The 21,355-nt window shown below is 37.2% G+C and overlaps 1 pseudogene; it reads right to left on the bottom strand.

The window, feature by feature from the left end:
- The window catches only part of LOC110543449 (melanoma-associated antigen B4-like), a 36,028-nt pseudogene that overhangs the window by 10,741 nt on the left and 3,932 nt on the right, over window positions 1-21,355 (bottom strand).

Here is a 21,355-nt window from a genome sequence, read left to right as displayed (position 1 = left end):
ATTGAACTCTTGGGAGCATGAGCACTCTTTTCAGCTGACTGAGAAAGAAAAATAAAGCTTTAGGGGTCTCTGGTCTATGCTGGGCGTTTCTCAGTCTCCTTCACCTCCTCTCCTAGCTGAACTTAGACCTGTTTCCTGTTGCTTCTACTGAAGGAGGGGTTATCTTTGGCTAGCCCTCTAGAAAGGAATATGTATTCTCCAGCCTCGCACTAGGTTTTAAAGCTCTGAGGAGGAAGTGACTTCTGTCATTGAGGAAAGAAAGCAAAAGGAAGAGAGTCTCATTGTGGTGTGAGTGGGTTTCCTCCGCCTTATCAAAGTCTGAATATTTGATACTTCGTAGTGCTTTAGGTTGACTCGGTTGCCACTCATGCTAGGAAGACTTCAAGACATTTATTTCTGCAATCCTCAGTAGGGAAGTCTACTTGATAAATGAAACTTGTTCCTTTTGGACTAAGTGCTGGTAATAGAAAATGTCTGTGTGAACCTTTATGATTTACTATTCTTACAAATTATCTCAGTCAGCCAGGTGTGGTGAAACATGCCTGTTCCAGCACTCAGGGAGGCAGAAGCAGGCAGATCTGTGTGAGTTTATGGCCAGCATGTTCTATGAAACTAGTCCAGGACAGCCAAAGCTACATAGAGAAACTCTGTCTCAAAAAAACCAAAATCCAAAACAGAAAAAAAGTTCTGCACATCATGGGTCTTTTGAATTATTATTTAATTTTAATTTTTTAAATAAATGGTTTCTTCACAAACAGAAAATACCTGCAGCATACTCTTTAAAAAACTGGAGTAAGGTTTTTTATCAAGAGTCCTGGGTTATATGGAAGCTAAAGAATACAGTGTTGAGCTTGGTGCAGAAAATGTCATTCAGCATACATAATGATTATTTCATTTTCTCTATCATGCACTCTCAATTTTTTAAACTTCTGTTGTTAAACTTCATTTACTGCAGGAAAATGATGAGTTATTTTATTAAATTCTGTTTTTTATGATAATCAATATATTTTATTATTATTTTGATTTGATCCATTGGAAAAAGAGGAGCATTTCAAATGAAACAGTGTTTTCTGCAGGATCATCACTGAATTAAATTCTGACCAAAAAGAACACATGAATAAAGTGGCTTATGGAATAAATCCTGGCTGAGATTAGAGTATAGATCTTTATATGTTTTTAAAAGATATGACAAATTGAATCCAGTTATTGTATTATGTAAATATATTCATGCTTTCATGTTTGAGAAGATAGAACTATACATAAAATGTTCAAAAAATTTATTTTTAATTTAAATTTAATTTTAGAATTTAATAGCATAAATAACATATTTATGTTATTTCCACCTCTGCATCTCCTTAATCCTTTGAAACAAATTAACATCAACTTGGATATTAATTTTTATTATGAAATATTTTATGAAATAATATTGCTCATTATTTACTTACCTTGTTTATTTTGCTTCTCTTTTTCTCTACTATGGATCCAATTTCAATACTTTCAGCAAAAATATTCCTAATGAATCATTGAAATATACTGAACAGGACAGCAGGAAACATACTTAGAAGAAATATACTTATATTTGGGCAGAGGAAGAAAATGAAAAAGATCAGTATCTACATTTATCTCTGGATGTAGTGGAATAACAAAACACTTATTTATCAGATGATATTTATCAGATGTTATTTTCTGATTAGTAATGTATTCTTGCTTCGTCCTCCCTCACTACCATACTAACATGAGAATCTTGTGATTTATAATTTACTTATCATCCAATTGATTTTGATGAACCTTTTTATACCATCAGCATTTACTTTCCTTAAAACTCACATATTGGGATGTGTTTTCCTTCTTTACTCTTTTTGTTTCCTCATGGTACTGGGGATTCAACCCAAGGAAATCTCACATTTATTCTCCAGATACACATATTTGACAATTAGAAGCTGAGATCGACATAGAGAGAACATATAATATTAGTCCTTCTTAATTTGTGTTATACCACGCAGTATGTTTGCCAGTCCCATCTTTTGGCCTGTAAATTTCATTTTTTAATTAAATCACTAGATTTATTTTCTGTGTTTCTGTGTGTATGTATGTTTGTATGTGTGTGCATGTGTGTGTACATGTTCCTGTGCATGTGTGTGTGAGTATGTGTGTGCGTTCACTGCAAATGTATCTGCACCATGTGCACACCTGGTGCCTATGGAGGTCAAGAGATAGCATTGGATCCTGTGGAACTGAAGATAAAGATGGTTGTGAGCTGCCATGTGGATGCCAAGACTCACACACAGGTTGTTTGCAAGAGCACCAAATGCTCTTAACTGCTGAGCCAACTTTCCAGCGCCAGTAATTTTAATTTTTATACATTAATAAAATTCTGTTATATATATTAATCATATTTTCATTATCCCTTCATCTGTTGATGGATATCTAAACTGATTCTATTTCTTTGTTATTGAGAATACAGCAACTATAAATCTGAATGCATGAGTATTTATTTAGATGTAGAATCTTTGGGGTACATGATTAGGAGTAATGCAACTTAGTCATCTTTTCCAGTAGTACTTTTGTGGCCTAAGTTTCTCAAGCTGATCTTTAATTCATTAGGTACTCAAAACACCCCACAAATGTATGGTTTTATTGACTTAGCCTCTTATGCAGATTGAATTACATTCTTGCACCAGCATTTTCTACGTTCATAAATTGAATATTGATTGTAATTTGGCGGTATTAGGAAATAGAGACTTTGACAGATAATTGTGCAAGTTGAAATAATGTGGGTAGGATTTCTATAAAGTTATTATAGTGTCCTTATAATAACAGGCCAGAAAAGTTTTACTTTTCCTATTGCCACCATATGAGGATAAAAATTTACATTTGTCTGAAAAGGAGATCTCACCAGATACCAATTCTGCCAATCACATTAGTCATGCATAGCCTCCAGACTAACAGGAAAATATTGTTTTTAAACCCAAATAGGATAAGATGTTCTGCTATAAAAAGCTTTATTATATCCAGTAGTGTAAGATCATTGGAATATACATCCTGTAGTAAATCCTTGTCATTATGAAGGCCAGATATTTTGTGTTTCATTAATTTAAAGTGTGAATATTTTTCTACTCAGATAATATCACCATCATGTCTGAGAATTTATTTTTTGAATCAGAGAAAAGTAACAAAAATTAAATAATCTGAGGTAATGCTAAAAGAGCCAAAATATGTTTTTACTTTTCAGGAACTCCAGTTGAGAGTACACATAGTACAGCTCTTTGGTTATGTTATACTACATTTACACTACTAATTCTTGACTATTGAGTACTGAATTGTAACTCTCTCTCTCTCTCTCTCTCTCTCTCTCTCTCTCAACTTCATCCTGTAGAATATTCAAACTCATTAAGTCAGAGACAACTGTATTGTGCACACAAGATATTAGTGCACACAAGAAGGCACAGAGATGATGCACTATTTGAAGAGACAAGAAAAAAAGATGAAGATAGAGGTCTCATAAGAAGTCTATAATGATGACACCTTGATCTTGATATGTTAGCTTCCTCATCTGTGAGAAAACAAATTTGGGCCTTTAAGCCACTGAGTCTGTGGTATTTTTATGATAGGCTAAACAAGTGAATAATTTATCCTTTATAGAGGTTTATTTCTAGATTATGTCAGATCTTAAAACAATTCATAGGAACTCACTTTAATGACCTACTCCATTTATGAAACAGAAAATTTCACAGAATTTTTTTTGTGGCAGTCAAAAAAAAGACACTCTATACATAAAATCAGTGGTTACTATTTCACCATGACTGACAGCTGTGGTGAAAATCATTCTAGCTCCCACCATAGGGCCCCATCAGGATTGGTAAAAATGAATAGACAAGGTCTAATGGGAGGCAGGATTTACAGATCGTGGCATAGTTACATTTAATTCCAATGAAAGGATGACTTGCTTGTTTCAGTAATTGTAAAGGGTGGTGGAATAGAGAGGCCCAATGTATAGGAATAAACAAGATGGGTTCTTGGTCCTCCAGATAAAGACCATTGTTTATCAAGGAGCACTTACTTGTAATTAAAGTATAGGAAAGACTTATAATTATTTCATTTGCAGTTTTCAATTATATTAAATGCTCAGCATTGCATAATATTTCAGCTTAATTTTAGGCTCTCCATTACAGTGTGGCTCCCCATTCAAATTTCTCCTTCAACACTGCTTCTGCATGACTTCTGCTCAAGAGTCCTATGCCTCATATAGCTCACATGTAACTTACTTCCAATTGCATCCATATTGACTTGACATTTTCTTAAGTTCTTTGTTTTTAGGTTTCCAATTTTTTGTTTATTTTGTTTTGACAGCATTTCTCCATGTAGTCTTAGTTATCCTGGACTTGATTTGTAGACCAAGCTGCCCTAGAAATCAAAGAGATCTCCCTGCCACTGCCTTCTGAGTGCTCTGATCACAGGTGTGCATACAGTGTTGGCTACATTTCCTTAAGTTCTAACTAATTTTTCTGAGAAAATACACTGTGCTTCTTACTGATTTTCCCTATTTTCCTGTAACCCACAGGAATTATCTTAACATTTGCCTCATATTATAGCAGACTCTAGATTCTAAAATTCTATGAGAAGAATATGGACAATTGAATATTTTCATCTTCATCTGATATGAACAAATAAATGCCTGTAGAACAAGAATTTAATGTTTTGGACTAGATGGACCTTGAAGAAGAAGTCTGAGATATTAAAACATAATGTCCTCAAATCATTACAGCAGTCTTAGCAGATGACATTATAAATCATTTAGTTTTCCTGGTATTGTGGCAAACACCTTTAAACCCAGTACTTGCGGAGGCAGAGCCAGGTGGATCTCTGTTAGTTTGGAGCCAACATAGTCTACAAAGAACATCCAGGATAGCCATGGCTACACATGGAAACTCTGTCTTGAAAAACAAACAAACAAACAAAAAAAAACAAATTAGTTTTATGTAACAAAACGTGAAGAAAAATAATGTTACGGAGAAAGAACGACTCCCCCATTTCCTCCGAGTGGTGGTATTTTTTGTGTTGACATCAGAGGAGCAGAGGCTGTTGAGGAGGAGGAGCTTACTGAAAATGTGAACGGTAGAAATGTTAACCAAGAGGATTCGGACTCATGTGCTGACAGGGTGGTCATTAAATAATTTGGAAGATGAAATACTCAAAGTCTAAGACACAAAAATTTTATTTTCCGTTATTTTTCTTAGCTTCTTGATTTGACTATAGGCCGCATTCATACATATATGAATGTGTATATATGTGTATATATGAATGTGTATATATGAATCTAGGGTGAGCTGAGCTGAGCTGAGGTGGGGTAAGCTGGGGTGAGCTGAGCTGAGCTGGGGTGAGCTGATATATATATATATATATATATATATATATATATATATATGTGTGTGTGTGTGTGTATGAATGTATATTCCAACTTTATTCATATTACATGAATATCTACTTATGGAAAGACAGATATTATTAATGTATTGTTTTATTTTGTAATTATTCCAATAATTGATTTCAATCATAGTAAACAATAGAGTTTATTTGTCATCTTTGTAACCGCATGTAAGGAAATATATCTATAAAGTATTAAGTGTAAGTGTCTTAGTTATGCTTCTATTGCATGATGAAAACCAAAAATAACTTGGTAAGGAAAGGGTTCATATTGCTTATGCTTTCACATGACAGTCTGTCACCTAAGGAAATCAGGGCAGGAAATCAAAGTACAAGCCTGGAGGCAGGAGCTGATGCAGACACCATGGAAGAACCGTGTGAAAACTCTGCTTACTGCTTTGCTCCTCCTACATTGTTCAGTTTCTTTTCTTATACTGCAGGACCACCTGCCTAGGGGAAGCACCACACATAAGGGCCTGGGCATTTCCATACTAATTATTGGAAAAGGATCCCCACAGGCTTGCCTACACTTTTGATATTATGGTGATATTATCTCAGTTTAGTTTCCCTCCTCTCAGATGAGTCTGGTGTGTATCATGTCAAATAGTACAATATCCAGCAAAATATCTTTAAAGATTTTTCTTCTGTGGTGAATAAATGGTATATGTTTCTATTTGTGAATCATTGTAATCTGTATAAATTTTTACAGTTGTCTTAAAAATGTATACATTTCTCTTTTTTCTTTTTATTTATTCGTCTATTATATATTACATCCCAAGCACAGGTTCCTCTCTCATCCACAGATCCACCTCCTGTGTTTTCTTTCAGTAAAGGGGAAGATTCACACATTTATCAACCAATCACAGGATAACAAAATGCAGTAAGACTAGACAAAAACCCTCAAAACAATGTTGGGTGAGGCAACCCAGGAGGAGGAAATAAATCCCAAGATCATGTAAAAGAATTAGAGAGACCCACAGTCCCACTTCCACTGATAGGAGTGCCCACCCCATAAAAAAAAAAAAAACAATCTAAACAACCACATCATATATGCAAAGTACCTAGCACAGATCCATGCTGATAGTAGCTGCAGTCTCTGTGAGTCTCTATGAACCCTGTTTAGCTGATTCTATGGATCTTGCTATTGTGTTGTTCTCTCTGGTTCCTAGTATCATTCCTCTTCCTCTTCTTCAGGGTTCCCTGAGTGCTGCCTAATGTTTGGCTGTGGGTTTCTGCATCTGTTCCCATCAACTGCTGGAGGAAGCCTCTCTGATGAAAATTGGGCTAGGCTATGATCTATGAGTAAAACAAAGTATCATCAAGAATCATTTCATTGACTTTTTTTTTTACCCAGTCATGTTTGGTTCTACCTAAGGATTATGGGCCATCCAGACTCTGAGTTATACCACTAATTGTTTGCCCACTGCCACAAGTATTTCAATATCCTTATCCTAGCACATCTTGTAGGCAGGACAGGTTGTGGTAAAATTTTGTGGCAGGGTTTCTCTTCAAACACCACAACTGGACGCTTGCTTGGCTATGGAAGATGGCCAGTTCAGGCTCCATTTCCTCCATTCCAAGGACACCTGCTTATGTTCACCCTCAGAGATTCCAGGAAGATTTTACTGCACTAGGTTTCCACAGCACTCCCAAATGTCCCTCATTCCAGTCATCTCTACCTGTACTGTCTCTCTCTTTCCTCAACCTCAATCCCTCCTGTTCCCATCTCCACTTGACCCCAGTACACCCACATAATCTGTCTATTTTCCTTCCCATGGAGATCCTTATACACTCCATGCAACCACTCAAAGCCTTCCTTGCTGGCCTCTCTGGGTCTGTGAATTGCAATGAGATTATCACTTACTCAACAGCTAATATCCAGTTATAATTGAATACTTATGTATTTCTTTCTTGGTCTGGGTTATTTTTCTCAGAATGATTTTTTCTAGTTCTTTCCATTTGGTTGTAAATGCCATGATGTCATTGTTTTAAGAGCTGAGTAATACTCTATTATTTAAATATTCCACATTTTATTTATCCATTCTTCATTTCAGGTACATCTAGGTTGTTTCCAGTTTCTGGCTATTATGAATAAAGCTCCCATGAACATACTTGTGCAAGTGTTCTTCTGGTAAGATGGAACATCCTTTTGGTATTTGCCCAGGAGTGGTATAGCTGGGTTTTAAGTAGAATGATTCACAGTTTTCTGACAAAATAATCTATTGATTCCCATAGTGGCTGTACAAGTTTATACTCCCACCATCAATAAATGAGTATTCCTCTTCCTCCACATCCTCACCAGAATGAGCTGTCAACTGTGTTATTAATCTTAGTCATTCTGGCAGGTGTAAGATGGAATCTCAAAGTAGGTTTGATTTGTGTTTCCCTGATGACTATGGATGTTGAACATTTTTTTCAGACTCCAACAATTTTATTTTATTTTCTCCCACAGCTTATTTATCCTAGAAAAATCTTTCAAGCATTACAAAAATCAAAATGAGGTTACATTCTATTTTTCTTTAAGTGAACGATAAAAACAAAACAAAACAACAACAAAAAAAACATGTTCCCCAATACCCTCACATGATCAAACGTTTTATGTATTATGGCTGATAAACAAATGTGAAAAAAAAGTTATTCACAAGAACCCACATACATTTGCAAGTATGCAACTTGGTGTAAATTAACAAAGTGTAAGCAAGCAAGGTGACTTTTCCCAGCCAGTTTCATTTTATTGGCAGGGTGCAATTTATGGTTACAAAGACTCAATTATCTTAAAAAGTGATATTATAAAAATCTTAAAAGAATCACAACTCTAAACTTTCATATAGGAACAATCAGCCATTTCTATTTTAAATCCGCAAGGACTATTCATTAGTAATTTTTATTAAATTATACCAGGAGGCTGAGGGCAAAATGGATATGAGAAATAAATCACCTTGAAGCTCAGCTTCAGCAAGAGAGTCATATCAGCTGGTGCTAACTGGGATATTGTTCTCACTCCCTAACCTCAACAAGTTCATAGCTCAGCTATTAAGAGTGGACTTTTCTGAACTTCAAATTGTTCCCTAAGATTTTCTACATGAAATCCACTAGTAAAAACATCTTAAACCTGACCTTACTCAAAAAAATCTATTTTTCCAATTCTTTCTACAGGTGATGATCATTGCTAATAATCTACATCTCTATGTTCTTTCCAAGGGTGCTGACTGAATCATCAATCTGCTTCACCAGCAATGCTTCAAGTGATCAGGCATTATTATTGTGAGTGCCAGTGATACTGTGCAATGAAGAACTGGAAGCCCCAGAGAGTGTTCATACAACTCATGTATTCTGAGGGATGTAGTGACCACAAGGGCAACAAGCAGAGCTATGCTTCATAACAGTGTGAAGTCCTCAGGACAGGGAGTCCTCAGGGATATGCCTCCTGACATACACCCATGTTGGTTGTGCTAACCAGTGAGCCACATTCCATGAATTCTAAAGCTGTTTTGCACAGCCCTTGACAACCCTTGCTTATTATATTCTGAATTTCTTTTTTTAATTTTTTAACTTTTTTTAATAATTACACATTATTTAATTTGTATCCCCCCCTGTAGTTCCCTCCCTTAGACCATCCCAATCCCTGCCTTCCTTCCCGTTCCCCACATATGCCCCTCCCCAAGTCCACTGGTAGGGGAGGTCTTCTTTTCCTTCCTTCTGATCCTAGTCTGTTAGGTCTCATCAGGAGTGGCTGCAGTGTGGCCTAGTAAGGCTGCTCCCCCATCAGATGGAGGTGATTAAACAGCAGACCAATCAGCTCATGTCAGAAGCAGTCCTGTTCCCATTACCATGGAACACACCTGGAGACTGAACTGCCATGGGCTACATCTGTGCAGGGGTTCTAGGTTATCTCCATGTGTGCTACTTGATTGGAGTATCAATCTCAGGAAAGACCCCTGTACTCAGATTTTTTGGTTATGTTGCTCCCCTTGTGGGGCTTCTGTCCTCTCCAGACCTTACTATTTCCCACTTCTTTCATAGGATTCCCTGCATTCTGCCGAAAGGTTGACCATAAGTCTCAGCATCTGCTTTGATAGTCTGCAGGGCAGAGCCTTTCAGAGGCCCTCTGTGGCAGGCTCCTGACTTATTCCCTATTTTCTTCTTCTTCTGATGTCCATCCTCTTCGCCTTTCTGGATGGGGACTGAGCATTTTAGCTAGAGTCCTCCCTCTTGATTAGTTTCTTTAGGTATACAATTTTAGTAGGTTTACCCTATATTATATGTCTATATGAGTGGGTATATACGATGTGTGTCTTTCTGCTTCCAGGATAGCTCACTCAAGATGATCTTTTCCTGTTCCCACCATTTACCTGCAAATTTCATGATTTCCTTATTTTTTATTGCTAAGTAGTATTTCATTGTGTAGATGTACCATACTTTCTGTATCCATTCTTCAGTTGAGGGGCATCTTGACTGTTTCCAGCTTCTGGCTATTACAAATAAAGCTGCTACAATCATGGTTGAGCAAATATCCTTGTTGTGTACCTGAGCCTCTTTTGGATATATGCCTGGAAGTGGTATAGCTGGATCTTGAGGAAGCACTATTCCTAATTCTCTGAGAAAGCGCCAGATTGATTTCCAAAGTGGTTGTACAAGTTTACATTCCCACCAGCAATGGAGGAGGGTTCCCTTTTCTCCACAACTGTTCCAGCATGTGCTGTCACTTGAGTTTTTGATCTTAGCCTTTCTGATGGGTGTAAGGTGAAATCTCAGGGTCCTTTTGATTTACATTTCCCTGATGACTAATGACGTTGAGCATTCATTTAAGTGTTTCTCTGCCATTTGATATTCCTTTACAGAGAATTCTCTGTTTAGTTATGTTTCCCATTTTTTAATTGGGTTACTTAATTTGTTGCTTTTTAACTTCTGTAGTTCTTAATATATACTGGATATTAGTTCTCTGTCAGAGACAGGGTTGGTGAAGATCCTTTCCCAATCTGTAGGTAGTCGTTTTGTTCTGACTACAGTGTCCTCTGTTTTACAGAAGCTTTTTAGTTTCATTAGGTCCCATTTATTGATTGTTGATCTTAGAGCCTGTGCTGTTGATGTTTTGTTCAGGATGTTGTCTCGTGTGCCAATAAGTTCCAGGCTCTTCCCCACTTTTTCTTCTCACAAGTTTATTGTGTCTGGTTTTATGTTGAGGTCTTTTCTTCTCACAAGTTTATTGTGTCTGGTTTTATGTTGAGGTCTTTGATCCACTTGGACTTTAGTGCGCAGGGTGATAAGTATGGATCTATTTGTAGTTTTCTACATGTAGCCATCAGTTAGACCAGCACCATTTATTGAAGATGCTATCTTTTTTCCATTTTAAGGTTTTGGCATCTTTGTCAAAAATCAGGCGTCCATAAGTGTGTGGGTTTATTTCTGGGTCTTCTGTTTGGTTCCATTGATCCACCAGTCTGTTTCTATACCAGTACCATGCCATTTTTATTACTGTTGCTCTATAATACAGCTTTAGATCAGGGATGCAGATACCTCCAGAAGATCTTTTATTGTAGAGGACTGTTTTAGTAATTCTGAGTTTCTTGTTATTCCATATGAAGTTGAGAAGTTTTCTTTCCAGGTCTGTAAAGAATTGTGTTGGTAATTTGATGGGAATTGCATTGAATCTGTAGATTGCTTTCGGTAAGATTGCCATTTTTACTATGTTAATCCTGCCAAGCCATGAGCATGAGAGATCTTTCCATTTTCTGATATCTTCTTCTAATGCTTTCTTCAGAGACTTGAATTTTTTTTTCGCTATTGTGAAGGGTAGGAATCTATGTGTGGTTTCAGTTTTATTAATGTTCTTTTTACAAATGTGCGTGCTCTTGTATTTGGGGCATAGTTGTTCAGAATTGTAGTGTCTTATTGGTGGAGTTTATTTTGATGACTATGAAATGACTTTCCCCACATCTTTTGATTAATTTTGGCTGAAAGTCTATTTTATTACATATTGGAATGGCTACTCCTGCTTCCTTCTTGGGTCCTTTTGCTCAGAAAACTGTCTTTCAGCCCTTTACCCTCAGGTAATGTCTATTTTTGTGACTTAGGTGTGTTTCTTGTGATTGCTGGGTTTTGTTTATGTATCCATTCTGTTAGTCTGTTTCTTTTTAGTGGAGAGTTGAATCCATTGACATTAAGGGAGATTAATGACCAGTAGCTGTTAGATGCTTTAATTTTGCTGTTGTTTGTGGTAGTGTGTTTGTGTGCTTGGCTACTTTTGGTTTTGCTATAGTGAGGTTATTTTTTTCCTGTGTTTTCCTGAATGTAGTTAGTTTTTGTTGGTTCTATTTTTCCTTGTAGTACTTTCTGTAATGCTGGATTTGTGGGTAGCTTTGTTGAAATTTGTTTTTGTCATTGAATATCTTGTTTTCTCCATCTATGAGGACTGAGAGTTTTGCTGGGAATAGTAGCCTGGGCTGACATCTGTGTTCTCTTAGGGTCTGCATGCTATCTGTCCAGGCCCTTCTGACTTTCATAGTCTCTGTTGAAAAGTCAGGTGTGATTCTAATGGGTTTGCCATTATATATTACTTGACCATTTTCCCTTGCAGCTTTTAGTATTTTTTCTTTGTTCTGTATACTTACTGTTTTGATTATTATGTGGCGGGAGGATTTTCTTTTCTGGTCTAATTTATTAGGTATTCTCTAGGCCTGTATTATACTTCTCGGATTCTCTTTGAAATTGGGGAAATTTTCTTCTATGATTTTGTTGAAATATTTTTGGGACCTTGGAGACAAGAATCTTCTTTTTCCTCTATGCCAATTATTCCAGATCCAAAAAGTCTAGGCACAGTATTCTTTTCTAAGAATGATATTCCAATCAAGGACCATTCATGGATATATCCTAGAACGCTTGCACAGATGTAGCCCATGGCAGCTCAGTCTCCATGTGCGTTCCACAGTAATGGGAACAGGGACTGTCTCTGACATGAACTGATTGGTCTGCTCTTTGAACACCTCCCCCTGAGGGGGGAGCAGCCATACCAGGACACAGAGAAAGACAATGCAGCCACTCCTGATGAGACCTGATAGACTAGGATCATAATTTAAAAGAAGAGGACCTCCCCTATATGTGGACTTTTGGAGGGACATAGGTGGATAAGTGGGAAGAAAGGTGGAAATGTGAGGGAAGGAGGGAGGGAGCAACAGGGGGATACAAAGTGAATAAACTGTAATTAATAAAAATTAAAATTAAATTAATTAAAAAATAAAATAAATATGAATTAAAAAAATAATTAGAGCCTGAAGAATACTTTCCCTAGCTATGCTGGAATTTTGTGGGGCTTTATCTTGTACAACTATTGTGTAGGCAACCATAGCTGCTGTAAGTTCAGGGTGAGATAGTCATCTTATGACCATAAGACAATATTTCACAGCACTCTCAGCATCATGCAGCTCTTTCAGCTTTTCTAATTCTTCTTTCATTGTGTTTCCAGAGTCTTGGTTTGGGATTGGTCACATTCAGGGATGAGCATTCAGTTTCTTACTGTCAGTACTTTTTCCAGTTGTTTGTCTGTGCACTGACTGCTGTCCATTGCAACAAAACCTTTTCTGAAGAAAGAAGGTGAAAACTTTCAATCTATTGGCATAAACATAAATATTTGGAAGGCACTTTGAGAGCATGCCCATTTATCAAAAGTAATAATAGTAGGTTCTACCTAGGACTACAATATTGCCACACATAAGCTTTTGGCCACTATTACATTACCAGACAATTGCCTGCTCTTGCAGAGGATTTAGGTTTAATTCCCAACATACACAGGCTGCTTACAACCGTCTGTAAGTTGCAAGCCATGAGATTCATAACCTTTTTTTGGCCTCAGTAGTTGTAAGGCTTGCATATGGTGCACATAGATACATGCAGGCAAAATACACATTCATATACAATAAAAATAAAGATTTTTAAAAAGACATAGAAACTGTGGCACTTAAGTAGTGTGATTTATTCTTATTTTAACATTAGGTGATGCTGCCAGCAACCATGTCTTTTTAATTATTTTTTTTATTTTTATATTAATTACAGTTCATTCACTTTGTATCCCAGCTGTCATCCCCTCCTTCATTTACTCCCAATCCAACCCTACCTCCCTCATCTCCTCCCATGCCTCTCTCCATGTCAATGGAGAAGGGAGGTCCTCCTCCCTTTCCATCTGACCTTAGCTTATCAAGTCTCAACAGGATTGGCTGCATTGTCTTCCTCTGTGGAATGCCAAGATTGCTCGCCACTCAGGGGTAGATGTTCCAAGAGCCCCTCATTGAGTTCATGTCAGAGATAGACCCTGTTGCCCTGACTAGGCAACCCACTTGAGTTACTGAGCTGCCATGGTCTATATCTGAGCAGGGATTCTAGGATATATCCATGAATGGTTCTTGGTTGAAATATCAGTCTCAGAAAAGACCCCTGTGTCCAGATATTTTGGTTGTGTTGCTCTCTTTGTGGAGCTCCTGTCCTCTCCAGTTCTTACTCTTTCCCTCTTTTTTCATAGAATTCCCTTCACCTTGCCCAAAGTTTGGTTATGAGTCTCAGCATCTTCTGTGATATACTGCGGGGTAGAGTCTTTCAGAGGCCCTCTGTGGTAGGCTCCTGTCCTGTTTCCTGTGTTTCCCTTCCAATGTCTATCCTGTTTGTCTTTCTGATGGAGGATTGATCATCTTACCCAGGGTCCTCCTTTTCTCTTAGCTTCTTTGGGTATACAGATTTTAGTATGTTTAACCTATATTATATGTCTAGTATCCACTAATAAGTGAGTATATGCCGTGTGTGTCTTTCTGCTTCTGGAATACTTCACTCAGGATGATCTTTTCCAGATCCCAACATTTGCCTGCAAATTTCATGATTTCCTTGTTTTGAATTGTTGAGTAGTATTTCATTGTAAAAATGTAAAATTTCTATATCCATTCTTCTGTTGATGGACATCTGGGTTGTTTCCAAGTTCTAGCTACTACAAATAAAGCTGCTACAAACATAGCTGAAGAAATGTCCTTGTTGTGTACTTGAGCATAATTTGGATATATGCCTAGGAGTGGTATAGCTGGATCTTGAGGAAGCGCTATTCCTAGTTGTCTGAGAAAGCCCCAGATTGATTTCCAAAGTGGTTGTACAAGATAACGTTCCCACCAGCAATTGAGGAGAGTTCCCCTTTCTCCACATCCTCTCCAGCATGTATTGTCGCTAGAGTTTTTTATTTTAGCCATTCTGATGGGTGTAAGGTTATATTTCAGAGTCATTTTGATTTGTATCACCCTGGATTAAATACATTGATAATTTATTTATTTGTTTCTCTGCCACTTTATATTCCTCTACAGAGAATTCTCTGTTTAGATCTGTACCCCCTTTTTTCAATTGGATTACTTGATTTGTTGCTTTTTAACTTCTTTAGTTCTTTATACATTCTGGATATTAACCCTCTGTCAGATATAGGATTGATGGAGATCCTTTTCCAGTCTGCAGGTTGTCATTTTGTTCTGAAGACAGGCATTTGCTTTACAGAAGCTTTTCAGTTTCATGAGGTTCTATTTATTGATTGTTGATCTTAGAGCCTTTGCTGCTGGTGTTCTACTCAGGAAGTTTTCTCCTGTGCCAACAAGTTCTATTCTCTTTCCTACTTTTTCTTCCAACTGATATAGTGTGTATGGTTTTATGTTGAGGTCTTTGATCACCTTGGACTTTAGTTTTGTGCAGGTTGATAAATATGGATCTATATGCATTTTTCTACATGTAGATATCCAGTTAGACCAACACCATTTGTTGAAGATGCTGTCATTTTTCCATTGTGTGGTTCTGGCTTTGTCAAAAATCAAGTATCCTTAAGTGTGTGTTTATTTCTGGGTCTTAGATTTGGTTCTATTTATCCACCTTTCTGTTTCTATGCCAATACCATGCCATTTTTATTAATATTGCTCTGTAGAACAGCTTGAGATCTGGGATGGTGATACCTCTAGACAATCTGTTGTTGTACAGGATTGTCTTGACATTTCTGGTTTTTGTTTTGTTTTGTTTTATTTTTCCATATGAAGTTGAGAATTTTTCTTTCAAGGTCTGTAAAGAATTGTGTTGGTATTTTGATGGGAATGGCATTTAATCTGGTAGATTGCTTTTGGCAGAATAGGCATTTTTATTATGTTAATCCTACCGATCCATGAGCATGGGAGATCTTTCCATCTTCTTATTTCTACTTCAATTTCTTTCTTCAGAGACTTGAAGTTGTGTTTTCTTTTTCTTTTTTTTTTTTTCAAACAGGTCTTTCACTTGCTTAGATAGTGTCACACCAATGTACTTTACGTTATTAGTGGTTATTCTAAGGGTGGGTGTTGCCTCCCTAATTTCTTTCTCAGAACTTTGGTATACAAGAGGGCTTCAGATTTTTTGAGTTAATTTTGTATCCACCACTTTGCTGCAAGTGTTTATCAGCTGGGTCACTCATGTATACTGTCATATCTGCGAATTATGATACTTTGATTTTTTCCTTTCTCCACCATGACAAATAGGCTTCTTCCCAGGCATGCAGGAGTGGTTCAGTATATGGAAATCCATCAATGTAATCCACCATATAAACAAACTAAAGGAGAAAACCACATGATCATCTCCTTAGATGATAAAATAGCATTTGACAAAATACAACACCCATTCATATTTAACATCTTGGAGACTTTAAAGACACATACTTAAACATAGTAAAGACAATATACAACAAGCCTATAGCTAACATCAAACTAAATGAAGAGAAACTTAATCATACTGAAATCAGGGACAACACAAGTCTGCCCACTCTCTACGTATCTCTTCAACATAGTACTTGAAGTCCTATCTAAAGCCATAAGACAACTAAAAGATATCAAAGGGATACAACCTTGTCTTTTTTTTTTTTTAATGACAGTATAGATAAAAATTTTCAACACTTGGCAAAAATAAAAGAGTTGAAAATATGTCTACTGTAATTTGTGTTGTGTAAGTCTGTTATTTCACAAATTTTGGAGACAATCTACACACTTAAAAAAAAAACACCTCAAAAGTTATATTTTTACATCAAGATACTAAAACTTACCACCCAGATACCTGGAGACATCCAGGTGGTAATCATATGATTACCACCAAAATAAAGTTCTTCCTTAGACTTCAGCATGTTGTGCCCAAGGTAATCTAATCATTAACATGCCCTTTTCATGAAATAGGCTCTAACCTCTGTGTCCAGTGCAGAGTACAATCATCACGGCTTTGTGGCTTCTCTCATAGGAAATTATCACACTTCTTTCAGAAACATCTTGCGCTGTGATACCCTTTTCCTGCTCTGCACACTTGTTTATGAGGACTAGAAAACTCATATTCTTTGCCCAAGTGGATATGCCCTCTGGTTTACCCACACATCAGGCATTGGAAGTAGGGAGGTTAGGAGGGGATGATTTGTAAGAACCACAGGAGATGTGAGCTGGGTTGAGAGAAGATTGAAGCTGGTGTTCTGTTGCAGTGCTATGGGAAAGACTGGAGTATTGTTTCTGGGAGGACAGAGAGAAGGTCTGAGAGCATCCCACATTTTAGGGGGGAGGAATGGGGCCTGTGGTTCAGCAGGTGTGTCTGTTGGAGTTGCAGTCTGGAACAAAACATCCAGTTGGGGAGAGAGGTTAGAAGAGGATTATCAGTGGGATCCACTTATGTTGTAAGAGTTGGAGTAAGACCACAGCTTGTGCTGTCTTGCAATACTTGGGATGAGACTGGGGGATTGAATCTTTGGCAAGAGAAAGGGGAGTTCTTCTGCAGACAGCCTACTAAGTTTCCTCTAGTCTTCTTCTTTTTTTTTAAATAATCCACTTAGTCCAATTAATTTTGTCCAGATATGCATAGGTATAGGTGTTAGGTTTTAAAATGGGAAAAATAGCTGAGATGCTTATTTAACTCCTCTCTCTTCCCCACTTCCCATCACATCACATGGCACAGCTCAGTCTAGTCATGTCTGCTTTAGGCTCTTCCAGATATCTCTGCCTCTATCTCTGCTCTTCCTATTATCTATAATAAAATTTCCCCGACAACATACCTAAGAGCAGTCGTATCCTTTACTTTCTATTTCTTTTCTTTTTCATTCACTATTACCATCCAGTGAAGCATGGTCAACCTACCAAGGGATACAGCCATGAAGAAAACTGACTCTCTCTCCCTCGGTACCATCAGTTGCCAATAGTTCTTCACCTGGGAATGAGACCTTGTGAGTCTCTCTGTCATCTCTACTCGAATGTTCATGTAGGAAAACTTAATCTGTGTCCTATTTTTTAATTGCCTGCATCTCCTGAATCTTTGTATTACTCTAACCTTTTCTATCAAACCCCATTGTACCAGCCTTTCCCAGTTTGTTCCAGTGCACATGGTTGAATCAGGTTCTATACCAACTTAGATTGCTGGAGCTCAACATGCTACAATTCTTCCTGGAAAGACAGTGAGAAGTTCTCTCCACAAGGGTGAGTGACATCAAATTCAGGCTTCTTGCAGTTCTTTCCTATCTACCTTTAGTCCTCCCTCAAGTCCCTAACCTTAAATGTTTAGAGACTCAGGCTTTCATCTTTACATGTTATATTTATTTTACCTTTTAAAAAAGATTAAGCATATTACTATGGTACAATGTTGTGGGTGCTGTGGCTCCTAGGTGGGGCCCCGTGGATGGTGAAGAAGGCTTCCATACCACTCAGTTAATAGTATGAGTGCCCATGTCTGGTGGCAAACTGAATAACAGAAAAGGATGATCTCATCAACTGGTAGAGCCTCAGATTTGGCACAAAGTAGTGTGGTGGCCTCTTTTCCCATCTGCACAAAAGTTCCCTAAAGTGCTGGCAGGTCAGGCACTTCTCCATAGTAAACATGGAATGGTTGGCAAACTTATGTCAATTCCCCATTTGTCCAAATGCTGTATAAAATGATTGCTTCTGCACAATAAAAGTAGATCTGCACTCAGTACTGTCTCTGGAGTCTGTTTCCCAAATTGGTGACTATCTTCCTCATCCCATCTGCCTGCGAATACCCACACCATATGATATTTCATTATATGTGTACATTGTGTAATGTTAAAGTTTGACTAACTGTTTCCTAAGCATCATTTCTCTGTAGTGAAAATATTAATCTTTTCTACTAGCATTTTGAAATTACAGAATATTGTCAGTAGGAGTTACCGAATGGAGCGAGAGCATGAGGTATTTGTCTTCCAACTGTAGCTTAATATACAGCCACCAACTTTTCCCAACACTTCCCTTCCCTTCTGCTCCTGAGCCTTGAACTCTTAGCATTCAGCTTTCATCTCGTTAGATCTCAAGTGTTTTACACTAGTTATATGAGTAAGATCACACAATCCTTAAGGGAAATATGCCACATGTAGAAAGACTCTTCCTCTCAGGTCACCTATGTAAAACATTGTTCTTCTGTAATTTGGACAACCAGGCATGGAGAGATTAAATATCAGCCATAAAACTCATCTCAGTATTGTAGGTCTGAGAGCAGATCCCCAGCTGGTATCTCTGTGATTCCTTATGTTGAGCAGCATTTGTCTCTTGGAATGCTTCTAGGCAATAGCTCCATCACTCCAAGCCCTCAGTTATTTCCCTTCTGCAGACCATATAGGGGAAAGACATGCTCCAAAAATGATAATCATGGCCAAGCTGAAGTAGTATATAGTGAGCCCAAGACAATTGTTGTGTTGTTATACATGAAGAATGGTGAACTATGCCTACTTTTTTCATCCAGCTATGACCTGTTGTGTCTTTCTGTATATGGAAACTTACTTTCTACAGGAAAGCTTAAAGTTGGGATTTGTGAACCTCTTATCTTTTGAGGTTATTTTTATTGAGCTTTAGGCAAATATCACTAAGTATTCATTTCTTATGGGTCTTGCTATGCATTCCAGGAGGTCCTGCAGGCTGACCTCAAGCTCCCAATTCTCCCCCATTAGTCTCTTACATTCATCATTCTTCACTTTTTTTTTCTATTTAATTGCAATTTCCATGGACTAGTACTGCAAAATAATACTTTGGGTTAACAATACATTTATTACAAAAAATATAATTTTGAAATGATAGATAAAAAAATGTGTCAGTGATACAAGGTCTGCCATTGGCCTGGCGAAATGCAATGCTGTATTCCTTCAGAAGTATTCAGAGCAAGGTACTAGTCTAACAGTTCATTGTACTATTCTTGTTAACTTCAGAAACTGTAAGTTCTCTGACTGCATTTTGTATCTGATAAAGGTCACAAAGAACAGTGTAAGGCAAACACTGTGTTTTTAAACAAATGGTAGTTATCATTAAGCGTATTTATTTGTATTGTTATGTGTATGACTGTTTTGCCTGAAAGTATATCTGTGCCTCACATGTAAGCAGTACTCACGGAGGCCAAAAGGCATTGGATCCTCTAAAGATAAAGCTACAGATGTTTGTGAGCCACCACATGGGTAGTGGGAGTTGAACCTCAGGCTTTGAAACTCAGTGTTCTTAGCCAATGAACCTCTCTTCATCCTCGCTGAATTTGTTTGGATTGAAGGTGATAACTAAAATTCCTTCTTAATGAAAGAGAATCTGGCTTTATCTGTGTATACTCAAAGTGAGCATTTGGTGGCTTCTTGGTACCTTTTCTCAAGTATCACCTGTACTTTTCAGAAAATCTCTATAGATATTTATATATATTGTGTATTGTATAGTGTATTCATCTGTACTGGGGCAGTGAACTGACTGTCCACTCTTGCACTAGGTAGAAATCATTTTAGTGGCACACTCAAATTCCAAAAGAACATTCAAAGTTTATTCCTTGATTTAGGCCTGGTCTCTTTGCCCTCAGCTATATCATGAGTCTCGTCCTAATCACTCTGGCTGCTCATCCAGACCACCACACAGACACACTCAAATTACTGAACATTGATGAAATTGCAGTTACCAAATGTCTTGGATTATAATTTGTGACACTCTAAAGGAGGGCTCAATATCTAGTTGGTAAAAATATTAAAAATCCTAATTTGGATAGTTATCATTTAGTGAGGCTTTTAGCACTTGACTCAAAACACAAACTTTGTCTACTTACAGACAATGCCAGATGCAGATTAAAAATTACACAATTAGTAAATCATAGCAACGCCAACATAGCATTTTGGTTCATGTATGCCCTTTGAATTGCCTATTACAATATATTCCATAGTGATTTATATATAGCTTTCACGAAAATTTCCAGTTTCTCATATCATCTTTCTATATGCCCTTTCAATAGTATGTTACCCTCTTTCTTATATGTAGCTGCTGCTACGCTCTGACAGTGCATTGTTCGTGGCTATACTATGTTTTTCTAACTAGATTCAGTGCTCTTAGAGGGAAGGGGGAACTTCCAGAGAAGCCATGCTTAATTAATACTTGACCAAAAAAAGTAATAAACACTTACAGTTTACTTTGTAATGAATTTGAATAAAGTCATCAAATCCAACTTTATTTCACTTAGCATAATACCAGAAGAAAAAAGTATACAGCTAAGAAATGACACTCATATATAACATTTTCAAAAATGACTTTCAAAAATGACTTTTACTGTTGTTTCAACATTGTATGGTATAACATCTCCATGAAAATCTCTTTTCCACTGTAATGTTACCTAACGTTTTATTAAAAACAGAATACAGTTTTCCAGTTTGTTTCAATGGATTGAAACAAGTCCTAAACTGACAAGTGGTTACAATCCCTTTATGCAGTTAACAAAGAGTATGGCACAAATGACTGCTTAGTTAAACATTCAAAAAGTAACAAAACTACCTACATTTTACTAATGTATAACAGGTCAAAAATGCATTCATTTTTCCTCTGGTATTCTATGAACTCTCCACTAATTTGGAGGCTGACTGTTTTTCAAATACAAGGTAGAGACCATAAAAAGACTCATTACATGTGAGAGGACT

The sequence above is a fragment of the Meriones unguiculatus genome, assembly GCF_030254825.1.
Source record: "Meriones unguiculatus strain TT.TT164.6M chromosome X unlocalized genomic scaffold, Bangor_MerUng_6.1 ChrX_unordered_Scaffold_30, whole genome shotgun sequence".
Lineage (NCBI taxonomy): Eukaryota > Metazoa > Chordata > Mammalia > Rodentia > Muridae > Meriones > Meriones unguiculatus.
The sequence above is the reverse complement of the archived record's forward strand: the minus strand, read 5'-3'. Positions and strand labels throughout refer to the sequence as shown.